Source organism: Carcharhinus amblyrhynchos, unplaced genomic scaffold (genome assembly GCF_965287045.1).
Source record: "Carcharhinus amblyrhynchos unplaced genomic scaffold, sCarAmb.v2.hapA scaffold_51, whole genome shotgun sequence".
Taxonomy (NCBI): Eukaryota; Metazoa; Chordata; class Chondrichthyes; order Carcharhiniformes; family Carcharhinidae; genus Carcharhinus; species Carcharhinus amblyrhynchos.
In genome coordinates, this window is record NW_027649792.1 from 870,869 (window position 1) to 886,940 (window position 16,072).

The following is a 16,072-nucleotide window of genomic DNA, read 5'->3' on the forward strand; positions in this document are numbered from 1 at the left end:
GGAAGTTCCTAAAGTGTCTGACTCCACTATCACAGCAGGCAGTCTATTCCATGCCCTAACCACTCTTTGGTAAAGAATCTACCTCGGACATCCCTCCTGTATCTCCCACCACAAACCTTATAGTTATTCTTTTGAATCAACAATAAGCACACAGAATGTGGCCATTTTATTTGTTTAGCTACTTTTTCAAACGAAATGGAAAAAGGCTTCTGCATCCTTCTCATCAGATCTGGACAATGCTTGATCAGATTTGATCAGATCCCCACAAGGATTATATATATGATGGGTTTGCCCTTCCTCACTGTCCTCATCGCTGATCCCAACTTTTACCTTGACCTCCACCACTATAGCAGACATTCACTTTTCAGTTCCAGTTTCCAAAGTTTAAATACTCTCTCTTCTTCCCTTTCTCTTGCTGGTTGTTCATTCCCTGTCTTTTCTCCTTGCAATTCAAACTTTTTCATTTGTAATTGAATTCCAGGCATTTAAAATCTTCGCAAATGTGTTTCTGGCCAATTTAAATGCTGATGCATCACTGTAATTATCTCCGAACCCCTTCAGGTTACCTCAGCTGCAGTGTTTTTGCCAATTCCAATAGTTTTGCTTTAACCACCTGTTGTAAACCATGCCCAGTGACTCGTTCTACATCAGGGAAATCCTTCGCCATTGAAGTAGCACATATTCCTACTAGAACATAGCATGTAGAACATGGTAAAATTGGGAAAATACTGCATTCTTCACTGTCTTCACCATTCACATTGGATACAACGATTAGGGTAAAATTCACTCTTCCCAAACTGTATGTCCCACTCTGAGTTCCCTCATTGCAATTGGAATATTCTTGATTTTACAATATACATTCCATGTGAGGCATTGAGCCCAAGGGTAAAACATTATACCCTCTCAAAGGATATTACAGAATTTCTATCCTCCATACAATTGGAGATACATCCCAAATCCAAACCACTCACTGAGTACTATTGAGTTTCTTGATGTAATCTCTGCTGCCAGAGAACATAGAACAGTACAGCATAGGAACAGGTCCTTTCATCAGCGATGTTGGGTCGAATGTGATGCCAAATTAAACAAATCCCTTCTGCCTCTCCTGGTCTCATATCCCTTTGGTCCTTGAATATTCATGTGCTTATGTCAAAACCCCTTAAACGCCCCTATCTTTTCAGCCTCCACAACCACCCCTGGCAGGACGTTCCAGACACCTACCACTCTCTGTGTAAAAGATCTTAGTAAGAAGTCTCACAACACCAGGTTAAAGTCCAACAAGTTTATTTGGTAGCACAAGCCCTAAGCTTTCGGAGCACTGCCCCTTCATCAGGTGAGTGGGAGTCCTGTTCACAAACTCAATTTACAAAATAAAGGTTGGAAGGCGAGTCTTTACAGGTAATCAAGTCTTAAAGGTACAGACAATGTGAGTGGAGAGAGGGTTAAGCACAGATAAAGAGATGTGTATTGTCTCCAGCCAGGACGGTTAGTGAGATTTTTTCAAGCCCGGACAAGTTGTGGGGGTTACAGATACTGTGACACGATCAGACGATCCTGGTTGAGGCTGTCCTCATGTGTGCAGAACTATCAGTTTGTGCTGAGCGGTTCTGCATTGTCATGTGTTATGAAGGCTGCCTTGGAGAATGCTTACCCGAAGGTCAGAGGCCGAATGCCCATGACTGCTGAAGTGTTTCACAACAGGAAAAGGACACTTCTGCCTGGTGATCGTCGTGCGCTGTTCATTCATTCACCGCATCTGCAGCGTATCAGATAGGCAACATTGGCCAAGTCGCAAGACTATGTACCGTGTACCTGATGGATGGTGTTCTCACGTGCGATGATGGCATCCGTGTCAATGATCTGGCATGTCTTGCAGAGGTTGCTGTGGCAGGGTTGTGTGGTGTTGTGGTCACTGTTCTCCTGAAGGCTGGGTAGTTTGTTACAGACAGTGGTCTGTTTGAGGTTGTGCGGTTGTTTGAAGGCAAGAAATGGGGATGTGGGGATGGCCTTGGCGAGATGTTCATCTTCAAGAATGACATGTTGAAGCTCCAGAGAAGATGTTGTAGCCTCTCCCCTCTGGGGAAGTACTGGACGACGAAGGGAACTCTGTCCACTGTGTCCCATGTTTGCCTTCTGAGGAGGTCGGTGTGGTTTCTCGCCGTGACGAGTCAGAACTGTTGATCGATGAGTAAAGCACCATATCCTGTTCTTATGAGGGCTTCTTTCAACATCTGGAGGAGTCTCTTGCAATCCCCCTCATCTGAGCAGATCCAGTGTATTCGGGGGGCTTGTCTGTAGGGGATGTCTTCTTCATCATGCTTAGTGTGGAAGCTGGAGAAGTGGAGCATTGTGACAGTATCTGTGGGCTTGTGGTACAGTGAAGTGCTGAGGTGACCATCATTGATGGAGATGCGGGTGTCCAAGGATGCAACCGATTCCAGAGAGTCGTCCATGGTGGGATGGGACTTGTTGATGTCGTCATATAGTTGTTTCAGTGATTGTTCGCCATGAGCCCAAAGAAAGAAAATGTCATCGACGTATCTAGTGTATAGCATCGATTGAAGTTCCTGTGCAGTGAAGAGGTTTTGTTCGAACCCGTGCATTAAGATGTTGGCATATTGAGGTGCGAATTTGGTCCCCATGGCTGTTCTGTATGTTTGGATGAAGAACTGGTTGTTGGAGATGAAGGTGTTGCGGTCCAGGATGAAGCGGCTGAGTTGTAAAATTGGATCTGGAGATTGGTAGTTTTCTGTGTTCGAGTTTTGAGGCAGTTGCAGCAATGCCATCATCGTGGGGGATGCTGGTCTACAGGACCGAGACACCCATTGTGACAAGGAGTGCTCCTTGTTCAACTGCTCCATGTGTGCTAGGTTTCTGTTGGAAGTCTGTAGTGTCATGACAAAAGCTGGGGGTTCTTTGCACAATGGGTTTCAGGATGCCCGCAATGTAGCCAGAGAGGTTCTTACACAGGGTCCCATTACCCGATATGATGAGAAGGCCGGGTGTGTTGGCCTTGTGTATCTTCAGTAGGCAGTAGAGATCTCCAACACGGGGAGTACGTGGGACGAGAGCGAGGAGGATGCTTTAAAGATCCGGATCAAAGGTCTTGATCAGTCTGTTGAGTTGACCTCCGACCTCCTCAGAAGACAAACATGGGACACGGCAGGCAGGGTACTCTTCTTCATCCATTACTTCCCCGGAGTGGAGAAGATACAACATCTGCTCCAGAGCCTTCAACGTGTTATCAATGAACATCTCACCAAGGCCGTCCCCACACCCCTACTTCTTGCCTTCAAACAATAGCACAACTTCAAACAGACCATTGCCCACAGCAAACTACCCAGCCTCCAGTAGAACAGTGACCATGACACAACACAACCCTGCCACATCAACCTTTACAAGACGTGCCGGAACATCTCACGTGAGAACACCATCCATCAGATACACAGTACATACTTTTGCAACTCGGCCAATGTTGTCTACCTGATACGCTGCAGGAAAGGATGTCCTGAGGCATGGTACATTAGAGAGACCATGCACAAGCTACGACAACGAATGAGTGAACACCGCTCGACAATCACCAGGCAGGAATGTTCTCTTCCTGTTCGGAAACACTTCAGCAGTCACGGGCATTCCGCCTCTGATCTTGGGTAAACATTCTCCAAGGCAGCCTTCACAACACATGACAACGCAGTCACTGAGCAGAAACTGATAGCCAAGTTCCGCACACGAGGACAACCTCAATCGGGACCTTAGGTTCATTTCACATTATCTTGCCTTGTCTTGTAAAATCTCATGAACTGTCCTGGCTGGAGGCAATGTACAACTCTTTAACCTGTGCTTAGCTCCCTTTCCACTCACATTGTCTGTACATTTAAGACTTGGTTACCTGTAAAGACTCGCATTCCAACTATTACCTTGTAAATTGAGTTTGTGTCTATGTGTGCCCTGTTTTTGAACAGAACTCCCACTCACCTGATGAAGGGGCAATGCTACAAATACTTGTGGCTTGTGCTACCAAATAAACCTGTCGGACTTTAACCTGGTGTTGAGAGACTTCTTATTGTGATTACTCAGTCCAACGCCAGCATCTCCACATCATAAAGATCTTACATCTCAAGTCGCCTTTGAACATTTCCACTGTCACTAGTTCTTTATGCACCGTTAGGATTCTGTGATTAGGTATTTTCATAGATCATAGACCCCTGCAGTGCAGAAAGAGGCCCTTCAGCCCATCGAGTCTGCACCGAACACAATCCCACCTAGGCATGCCATTCAGAGAGAAGGAAAGGACAGGGTGCAGAATTCAAAAGTATCTGTGCAGAGAGAAAAGAGCTGACATTTCAAGTCCAGATGATCCTTTGTCAAAGCCGATTGATTTCAGATTCCAGAATCCATAGTAATTTGTTTTTATATGAGGGTTGGGAAGTGCAGAATGTAGTGTTCCAGTCATAGCTACGATGGAGAGAAAGATCAATATAATATATGGTCGGGCCATGTACCAACCAACCCAAGAACATCATGGATCCACGATCATAGAATCATAGAATCATAGAATCATAGAACACTGCAGTGCAGAAAGAGGCTCTTCGGCCTATCGAGCCGAACACAATTCCACCCAGTCCCTACCCTCATATCCCTACATATTATACACACTCATCCCTCTAACCTACGCATCCCAGGACACTAAGGGACCATTTCTTAGCATGGCCAATCAACCTAACCCGCACATCTTTGGATGATGTTCTTGAGTCGGTTGGTACATAGCCCCAGACTTTTGTATCTTTTTTCCGATGGAAGCAGTTGGAAGAGGGAATGTCCAATGTAGTTGCGGTCCTTGATTATGCTGACTGTTTTTCCAAAGCAGCGGGAACTATACACAGAATCAACGGATGGGAGGTTGGATTGTGTGGTGGACTGGGATGCATTCACCACCTTTTGCAGTCACTTGCAGTCTTGGACAGCACAGGAGCCATACCAAGTTGTGATACAACCAGAAAGGATGCTTTTTATTTTGAATCTGTAAAAGTTGGCGAGAGTCATAGCGATCATGATAGATTTCCTTAATCTCCTGAGGAAGTTGAGGCATTGGTGAATTTCTTAAAAACAGTGTCAGTGTGGAGAGTTCAGGACAGGTTGTTGGTGATCTGGACACCAAGTCGATGAGGGCAGTGCAGCCGACGTTGGACTTTAGCAAGGCCTTTGAAAAGGAACCATGTGGCAAGTTGTTGCATAAGGTTAAATTTCACGGGATCCAGGGTGAGCTAGCTAATGGGATACCAATTTGGCTTGATGACAGATGACAGCGGGTGGTTGCAGTGGATTGTTTTCCAATCTGTTGGCCTGTAACGAATGGTGTGCCTCAAGGAACAATGTTGACAATTTCTTATTGATACGAATGATTAGGATGGGAAGTTCGGAGGTATGATTAGGAAGTTTGGGGATGACACCAAAATTGGTTGTATATGGATAGTGAAAGAGGCTATCTGGGATTGAAATGGGATATTGGTCTATTGGGCCAGTGTGCTGATGAATGGCAGTCCCCAGGTATCAACCCCCAAGGGATTGTCATCCCCCCTAAGCCCTGGTAAGATGGACGTAAGCATGAGGAGTGAACTATGAGCTGTATTATATTGTAAATATGCTGTGGATTCTGCCCCATCTGTATGAAGTAAATGGAGAAACATGTAAAAGTGTTCATAAATGGTTTCAAATGCTGTTACTGTATGGTGGTTGGGGGTGGGAGTTGCTGTTATTTACTGGGAGAGTATTATATATGTTCGGACATTCCTTTAAGGGAATGGACCACGTGAGCTCAAGTGTGTGCTGAGCTGTTGGGATCCTCCCAGAATGGCCAATATTTGGAGTGTTGTGTGAACAGTTGGAATAAAGAGTTCTGTTCTCTGACACCTGACTGTGGAGTCGATATTATGTAATTTTTTTCATTTGCTGATTTTCTTCTTCAAGAAAATTTCTCTTGAAACCTCACAGATAATATTCCACTGTGAAAAATCTCAATCAGTTTTGAATGTGTCATGATGGGAAAGGATTTTTCATGAATTTGTGGGAATTGGGCCTCACTGCTGACCAGCACTTACCTCCATCCCTATTCGCCAGTTGAGAGTCAACCTCATTGCCGTGGCATTTATCTGCCCCAGCGCCTGTGACCCAGGTTCGATTCCCATCTTGGGTCACTGTCTGCGTGGAGTCTGCAAATTCTCCTCGCGTCTGCATAGATTTCCTCCGGGTGCTCCAGTTTCCTCCCACAGGCATGCTGGGTTAGGTGCATTGTCCATGCTAAATTCTCTCTCAGTGTACCCAAACAGGCGCAGGGGATTTTCATACTAACTTCATTGCAGTGTTAATGTTAGCCAAATGTGCCACGAATAAATTAACTTCAACATTATTTTTTCCCAATGTTTGTATTTGTGTTCCATGATAGCCAAGATCATGAAAATTGGCCATACATTTCCAGCCACCATGAGGTCAATAACACCCAATTCCATACACCAATGCATCTCAGTAGTTCTTTCCTGGGATCATAACAGACTACAGCTTTTGATGAGTAAAGCTGTTGTTTCATTCTATCGAAAGCCAAGAATTGACTGGATGCCCTCCCCTAAGGTTGATCCTTTTTTTTCGTAGCTGGTGTAATGGAGCCAGGTTGGAGGCGAGGTTGGGTATAAACTTCCCATGGTGGCCTACCAACCCCTGAAATGATCTTAGCATTTGGATGGACATGGATCATTTCCAACTTCGCCCGCAGTCTGAAGAGACAAGTCACTTTGTGGTCTGCAATATTCATTTTTGACTTCTTTGGGTTCCTTCTAGCTTGGAAAATCGGCTTAGAACTTGTGCAATGTTTTTCCGGTGTTTCTTTCATTTTTCTGTTACGAGCACACCATCCAGATAAATAGCAACCTGAGGTGGACCTCATAGTTCTCCATCATTCATTAGAAGTTTGAGCAGGCTGACGTTTCCCCAAGTTGCTATTTAGTGCATTGGTGAAGGCCATCCTTGATATGACATGTTGAATATCTCTGGGAATCCTCACCCAGCTGTAAGTGCAAGTACACATGAACCATTCCCTAATTGGAAACAAGAATTTCCTGACAATGTTGTGTGTAAATCCTCGATCCAAGGGTTTGGGTATTTATCCAACTGTGAGAAATAGATTACCATTTGTAGGATTAAAATTTCCCAGTACAAATTATTTTTTATTCATACTTGGGACATGGGTATCACTGGCTGGCCAGCATTTATTGCCCGTCATTAGTTGCCCTTGAACAAAGTGGCTTGGGGGACAGGGGGCATGTGGTGGTTAAGAGTCAACCACATTTCCTTGGCCCTGGAGTCACATTTCGGCCAGACGATATCAGGATGACTGATTTCCTTCCCTGGGACATGAGTGAACCGGATGGGTTTCTCTGAAAATTGACAATGGTTTCATTGTCAACAGCGGATTCTGAATTCCAGATTTTCTTTATTCAAGTACCATCATCTGCCATGACAACATTTGAACCCGGGTCTCCAAAGTTCATTTACTAATAAATAATATTAATATAATTAATTCATTTATTTATTAGTCTCTGAGTTCCTGGATTAATAGTCTGGTGATAAATCCACCAGTCAATCGCATCTACACCCTGAGTCTACACATTCTGAGTCCCAGTAACCCAGACATTCCACATTCTTCACATCTGTCGGGCTCCTGGATTTGACAGAGTTAACTGCCCCAATCAACAAACTCATTTTAATAGGTCTATCACATGGACCTTGTTAAATTCATTAAATCATTTCCTTTCTTTCTCTGTCTTTCTATGCATTTCTCTCTCTGTCTCCCACTCTATGTCTGTCTCAGTCTCTTTCTGTCTTTCTGCCTGTTCCTCTGACTCCCTTGATCTCCCCTTTTCCCCCCTCTCTCTCTCTCTCTCTCCTACCCCGTCTCAGTCTCAAGCTCCTTCTCCCACTCTGTCTCCATTTCCCTCTCCCTCTCTCTGTCACACTTTATTTCTTTATCTGAATGCCTCTATCCCTTTCTCTGCCCCATTCTATCTTTTGCTCTTGCTGTGACCACTGTGCTCGTTCTATCTCAATTTCTGCCATTCACACCCGCTCTGTATCTCTGCTTCTCTCTGCTTCTGACTCTATCTCTCTGTCTCCTTTTCCATTGTATTCTTCCTCTGCCTTTCCTTCAACAAAAAAAGGGTGACAGGGACCTGTTGGGCCAAAGAGCCTGTCTCCATGATATAAGCCTCAATGATGTTGAGATGCCGGTGTTGGACCGGGGTCGGCACAATAAGTAGTCTCAAAAAACCAAATTAAAATACAACAGATCCATTTGGAATCACAAGTTTTCTGAGCACTTCCCCTTCATCAGGTGAGTGGATGGGTCGGTTTCACCAATGTGCCCTTGATAGCCAAAGACCCAAAAACAAGATAATGGTTGGAATGCATCACTTTTTAGCTCATCAAGCATATACAGTATCGACAATGCGAGTGAAGAGAGGGATAGCCACAGGATAAAGAGGTGTCAATTGTCACAAACCAGGACAGTAAGGATTTTGCAAGCCCAGGCCCAATTGTGGGAGTTACATGCAGTGTGACATGAACTTAAGACCCTGGTTGAGGCTGTCCTCATGCTCGTGGAATTTTGCTATCAGTTTCTGCTCGGAAATTCTGCATTGTCGCATGTCTTGAAGTTCACCTTGGAAAATGCTTATCCAAAGATCGGAGGCTGATGACCTTGACTGCCAAAAGAGTTCCCCGACAAGAAGGGAACACCCTTACTTGGCGATTGTCGTAGGTGTTCTTTCATCAGGGTGCAATGAACTGAAGAATTTTAGTAAAGGGAGATTTCAGCACATTTTTCAGCTGCTGTCTGAAGTGAGTCTGTGTAATGGCATAAATTACAGTGTTTGTACAGCAACTCAGGGGCTGCAGCATGAAGCCCATTTCCATAACATTATAATCTAACCATACCAATACAAAGCCCATATAATACATCCGAATCCATATCGAATAAAGCACTAATATTGACCACAAGAGGATGAAATTGGCTGAGATAACAAACAATAAAATGATGGATTTCCTTCGACTCTCCATCTCTGGGTCTCTGGGCTTTTTCCCATTGTTGTGAGCCCGGAGTCTCCTGCGGGCTCTGCTGCTCACCAAAATATGTCTAATGGTAAGAACGTTAAGCAGCAGGATCGCGACAAATGGGACACACGGGTTTAGGACATGGTGGAGGGACTCGATTGCCCCCCAGATTAGAGATTTCACGACACTCCCTGAGTATTCACAAAACAAGGGGTCGTTCGCCCACCGATACCTATTTAATAACATAAAATACCAGAAAATGTTCTTTAAACAGCTCAGCACTGTCACCGTTCCCAGAACTACAGCTGCCGTTTTCTCACTACAATATTTACTTTTCAGCTTGGGGCAGCAAATGGCCACAAATCGATCAAAGGTGAAAGTGACGGTGAACCAGACAGAACAGTCAGTGGCTGCGTAAAGCAGGACGGCGTGGATGTTACACATGGGGAGTGAGAGCAGGAAATCAAACTGTTCCGGATAAACAATGGGAATGTGTCTCAATATCAGGTCGAGGATAACGACCAGCAGATCCCCCACTGACATGGCCACCAGGTAACGAGTGACACATTTGGACAGACCACAGTTTCTGCGCGTCAGTGTCACAATTGTGATTATGTTCACTGTCAGGAAGGGAAATAAAGAATAAAATTAGACATGATTCAGGGGAAGAAGTTACCATTTAGACTGAGGTTGGGTTAAAATAAAAAAAAATGTAAACATGCACAGAATCATTTAAATCTTTTTTTTAATCCAGTGCATCTTTTGGAATGTGAGAGGGAAAAAGGAGAATCCGGCAGAAACCCACACAGACATGGGGAGAAGGTCCAAACTCTGCACAGATAGTGGCCCAATCTGGAACTGAACCCAGGTTCCTGACACTGTGAGTCAGCAGTGCTTAACCACTGTCCCACCATGGTGGTCACACAATGGTATACATTTGGGAGAACTTTCCGGGGAGTCCTCAACATTGACGCTCCCTCAGCTGCAGGTAAATAGATATAGAACATAGAACACTACAGCACAAACAGGCCCTTTGGCCCACTAGTTGTGCCGATCACTTGTATACCTACTAAGCCATAGACCTATCTATAACCCCCAATCCCATTAGATCCCATATCCTCATCCAGAAGTCTTTTAAAAGGCCCCAGTGAGTTCGCCTCCACCACCACCAACGGCAGCCGATTCCACTCACTCACCACCCTCTGAGTGAAAAACTTACCCCTAACATCTCCTCTGTACTTGCTTCCCTGCACCTTAAATCTGTGTCCTCTCGTAGCGACCATTTCAGCCCTGGGAAATAGCCTCCGAGAATCCACCCTATCATATCATATGGGGGATTTGGAGATAAGGAGAATGAAGGGATTAACATCTCAGAAAATCTGGAGTGGAGTCCGATAGATGGCAATGTGTCATCTCTCAGACAGCTTAACCCCTACAGCAGAGCTGGTACCAAACAGTGCTGGTTTCACCCTTTCCTCTGGGCAATACTAATAATTGACAGAGAGAGATCCGGATACCTCAACAGGTCAGAATCTCATTGATACACAGAGCTGTACCCAGAAGAGGAGACTACAGCAGCGTGGCCACCATTCGCCTAACACTGGGAGAAACTTTAATCTCACACTAGAATGGCACATAACGCAACTACAAGGGATTGCTTTCAAACCTCCAGGGTTCAGTGAACAGTGCCCAGTGCATTTGCTGCTGTCCCACCTTGGTCTACTGGAGCAGTGAAGCTCAGTGAGTGCTGTCTCAGCAGGAAAGTTTCTAATCTATGTACCAGGTAAGAAAATACTCAAATAAAGGGCAGACATGGTAGCACAGTGGTTAGCACTGCTGCTTCACAGCTCCAGGGTCCTGGGTGCGATTCCCGGCTTGGGTCACTGTCTATGTGGATTTTGCACATTCTCCTCATGTCAGCATGGATTTCCCCCGGGTGCTCCGGTTTCCTCCCACAGTCCAAAGATGTGCAGGTTAGGTTGATTGGCCGTGCTAAATTGTCCCTTAGTGTCCTGGGATGCTTAGGTTAGAGGGATTAGCGGGTAAAATAATAACGGGAGTTGAATAATTTGCCGGGTGTTAGTGATGGAAAGGTGGTAGGACTGGAGGGTCTTAATGACATTACTGTTACTAGAGAGGCGGTGCTCGACAGACTGGAGGGGCTGATTGTGGACAAGTCCCCAGGACCGGATGGAATGCATCCAAGGGTTCTGAAAGAAATGGCGGAGGTGATAGTGGATGCCTTGGTGGTTATTTTCCAGACGTCGCTGGATTCTGGGGAAGTGCCGGAGGATTGGAAGACGGCTAATGTTACGTCGTTGTTTAAGAAGGGTGCCAGACAAAAGGCGGGGAATTATAGGCCGGTTAGTTTAATGTCTGTGGTAGGTAAAATGTTAGAATTCGTCATTAAGGAGGAAATTGCGAGGCATTTTGAAGGGAACTGCTTGATAGAGCAGACGCAGCACGGTTTCATTAAAGGGAAGTCGTGTCTGACAAATTTACTGGGGTTCTATGAGGATGTGTCTAACGCAGTGGATAGAGGAGAGCCGGTGGATGTAGTCTTTCTGGATTTTCAGAAGGCGTTTGACAAAGTACCTCACAAGAGGTTATTGCAGAAGGTCGAGGGACATGGATTGGGGGTAGGGTGTTAGCGTGGATAGAGGATTGGTTGTCAAATAGGAGGCAGAGAGTGGGGGTCAATGGGTGCTATTCGGATTGGCGGATGGTGACCAGTGGAGTGCCCCAGGGGTCGGTGCTGGGGCCTCAGCTATTTACCATTTATATAGATGATCTGGAAGAGGGAACCGAGTGTAGGGTGTCGAAATTTGCTGATGACACCAAGATTTGGGGAACGGCAAATTGTGCGAACGGCGTGGAGAGACTGCAGAAGGATCTAGATAGGCTGGGCGAACGGGCCAGGAAATGGCAAATGGAATTTAATGTTGGCAAGTGTGAGGTGGTCCACTTTGGTAGGAATAATGGTAGGAAGGACTATTACTTACGTGGCGAAAAACTGCAGCAGGCGACGGTGCAGAGGGACCTCGGGGTCCTTGTGCATGAGTCGCAAAAACCCAGCCTGCAGGTGCAGCAGGTGGTCAGGAAGGCGAATGGGATGCTGGCCTTCATAGCGAGGGGGATTGAATATAAAAGTAGGGAGGTCATGCTGCAGCTGTATAGGGCATTGGTGAGGCTGCAGCTGGAGTACTGTGTGCAGTTTTGGGCGCCGCACCTGCGCAAAGATATTTTGGCCTTGAAGGGAGTGCGGAGGAGGTTTACTAGGCTGATACCAGAGTTGAGGGGCTTGAGCTATGAGGAGAGGCTGAATAAACTAGGCTTGTACTCATTAGAGTTTAGAAGAATGAGGGGAGATCACATTGAGACGTATAAGATGATGAGTGGGATGGATAGGATAGAGGTGGAGAGACTCTTCCCGCTCAAAAAAGACAGTAGGACTAGGGGGCACAGCCTCAAGATAAAGCGGGGGGGGGGCGGTTTAGTACAGAGTTGAGGAGGAACTTCTTCACTCAAAGGGTGGTGAATCTCTGGAATTCTCTGCCCGTTGAAGTGGTGGAGGCTACCTCGCTCAATATTTTTAAGACGCGGTATGATGGGTTTTTGATAAGAGAGGGGATTAAGGGTTATGGGGAGAGGGCGGGAATGTGGAACTGAGCCACGACGGATCAGCCATGATCTTATTGAATGGCGGGGTAGGCTCAAAGGGCTAGATGGCCTACTCCTGCTCCTATTTCTTATGTTCTTATGTTAAAATGTGTGGGGATGTGTGGTTGGGGTCTGGGTGGGATTGTGGTCGGTGCAGACTCGATAGGCCGAAGGGCCTCTTTCTGCACTGTAGGATTCTATGATTCTGTGATAAAGGCCAGTACCAAAGAAAAGTCAAGTGACCTGTCCTAATGACTATCGTCTGGTGACACTGATATCCAATATTATGAAATGCATCAAAAGGATAGTTATGCCTTGAATCAATTCTGGCCTCCCGGATTGCCTGGAACTGCTCCAGTTCGTCCACCTCCACAACAGGTCCACAGACACCATCTCCCTGGCCCTGCAGTCAACCCTAGAACACAGACTCATGTTATTGATTACAGCTCGGGAGAGCAGCCAGCTTAATTAAGGACATAAAATCTTCCACATTGCTCTAGCAGAAAAAAAGATAAAAAAAACGGACTTATCGAATCATAGAAATGCTACAGTGCAGAAGGAGGCCATTCAGCCCATCGAGTCTACACTGACAACAATCCAAGCCAGGTTCTATCCCCGAAGTCCCACACATGTACCCTGCTAATACCTCTAACATACATACCCTGGGACCCTATTGGGCTATTTAACACGGCCAATCAACCTAACCTGCACATTGCTGGACTGCGCGTGGAAACCGGAGCATCCCACGCAGACACAGAAAATGTGCAAATTCCATACAGGCAGGGATCCAAGCTGGGAATTAAACTCAGGTCCCTATGAAACAACAATGCTCACCATTGTGTCATTATGCTGCCGACTCAAGAACAGCTTCTTCTCTGTTGCCATCAGATATTTGAATGGACTTACATCGCATTAAGATCATCTATTTCCATACACGAGCTATGACTGCAACATGGTATTTTGCACTCTCTTCTTCTCTATGTACAATATTTTTTTTGTATGGCACTCATGTAATACTTTTCACTGTATACTGTCTGTGTGAAGTTTGCACATTCTCCTCACATCAGCATGGGTTTCCTCCGGGTGCTCCGGTTTCCTCCCACAGTCCAAACATGTGCGGGTTAGGTTGATTGGCCGTGCTAAAGTTGTCCCTTAGTGTCCTGGGATGCTGAGGTTAGAGGGATTAGCGGGTAAAATGTGTGGGGATGTGGGGGTGTATGTGAAAGAAATAAATCAAATCAAATCAAATCAGTCTTCCACATCTCAGGCTGGAACACCAGCACAATGTGCCCTGGCTTTACCAATTAATTTATGCATGTTGGTGATGTGCACAGGACTGCTGTGATCGAGAATGAATTTACACGCTTAATGTGGATTTTGGGGAGCCGTGAGAAACTGGACTCGCTCAATGTGGATCCTCTCCAGAGAAACACAATACGTCCTTGTAATAGGAGAAATCTCAACAGGCAACCTAAGAACATGAGAACTAAGAGCAGGAGTAGGCCATTGACTCCTCAATCCTGCTCTGCCATTCAATAAGATCATGGCTGATCTCTTTGTGGACTCCACTCACCATAACCTTAATCCCCTTACTGTTCAAAAATGTATCTATCCTTGTCTTTAAAACATTCAATGAGGTAGCCTCAACTGCTTCACTGGGCAGTAAGTTCCACAGATTCTTTGTGTGAAGACATTCCTCCTCAACTCAATCCTAAATCTGCTCCCCTTATTTTGAGGCCATTCTCCTGAGTTCTGGTTTCACCTGTCAGTGGAAACAACTTCCCTGCTTCTATCTTATCTATTCCCTTCATAATCTTACATGTTTCTATAATCTCTCCTCTTTCTTCTGAATTCCAATAATATTTCTCCAGTCGACTCAGATTCTCCCCATATGCCAACCCCCTCAACTTCGGAATCAACCTCGTGAATCTCCTCCTTCAGTGCCAGCATATCCTTTCTCAAGAAAGGAGATCAAAACTGTATACAATATTCCAGGCGTGACCCCACCACCAGCACCTTATACAGCTGCAACATAACCTCACTGTTTTTAAACTCCGTATGTGAGAATGGACTGGGTTTCAATGTTAAAAAGAATTCACTAGTGATGATGGAATCCCAGATATTGAACTGGCTCCCTGATGCTGTGAGGTAGCAGTGCTAACCATTGTGCCATGCTACCATTCATACAAGGTGCCCTGAAGATATCCAAGATCACGCCCAGGACACCAGCATCACCATATCCGTGGTTGGGAAATGATTGGAAAAAATTCTGAGGGACAGAATTAATCTCCACTTCGAGATATAAGGATTGACGAACAATTGTCAGCATGGCTTTGTCAGGGGGAGATCATGTCTAACAATTTGCTTGAATGTATTGAGGAGATGACTGAATGAGTAGATGAGAGAACTGTGGTCGATGGACATGGACTTCAGAAAAGCTTTTGAAAAATTCCGCATGGGGGAATGGGCAAGAAAGTGATAGCCAATGGAATCCAGGGCAATTTGGTAAATTACATTCAAAATTGGCTGAGGGTGATGGTCGAAGGTTGCTTTTGTGACTGCAAGTCTGTGCCCAGTGGGGTTCCATAGGGATCGATGCTGGGTCCTTTGCTGTTTGTAGTGCATATTGATGATCTAGACATGAATGTGTGAAGTATGATCAGTAAGTTCACAGATGGTACAAAAATTGGTGGTGTGGTAAATATTAAGGAGGAAAGCCTTAGATTGCAGGAATCATAGAATCCTACAGTGCAGAAGGAGGCCATTTGGCCCATTAAGTCAACACCAACCACAATCCCACCGAGGCCCTATTCACATAACCCCCATGCATTTAAACTAGCGAGTCTCCCTGATACTAAGGGCTATTTATCCTGGCCAATCCACTTAACCCACACATCCTTTGAATGTGGGAGGAAATTGGAGACTTGGAGGAAACCCACACAGACACTGGGGGGGAGGGGGGAATGTGCAAACTCCACACAGACAGTGACACAAGCCAGGAATCGAACACGAAGCCCTGGCATTGTGGAGCAGCAGCGCCTACCACTGTGCCAAGGAAAAGGACAGGCTGGTCTGGTGGGCTAATGGAATTTAAACCTGAAAAATGTGAGATGATGTTTTTGGGAGGATTAACAGGGCAAGGAATTGGACAATGAACGGTAGAGTGTGAGGAAGTGCGGAGAACCAGAATGAATGTGGGGTGCACATACGTGAATCCCTGAAGGCAGCAAGACAGATAGATGAGTTAGTTAAGATGACATGTAGCATACTTGTCTTCAGCAGCCACAGTATGGAATATAAGAGCTGGGAGGTT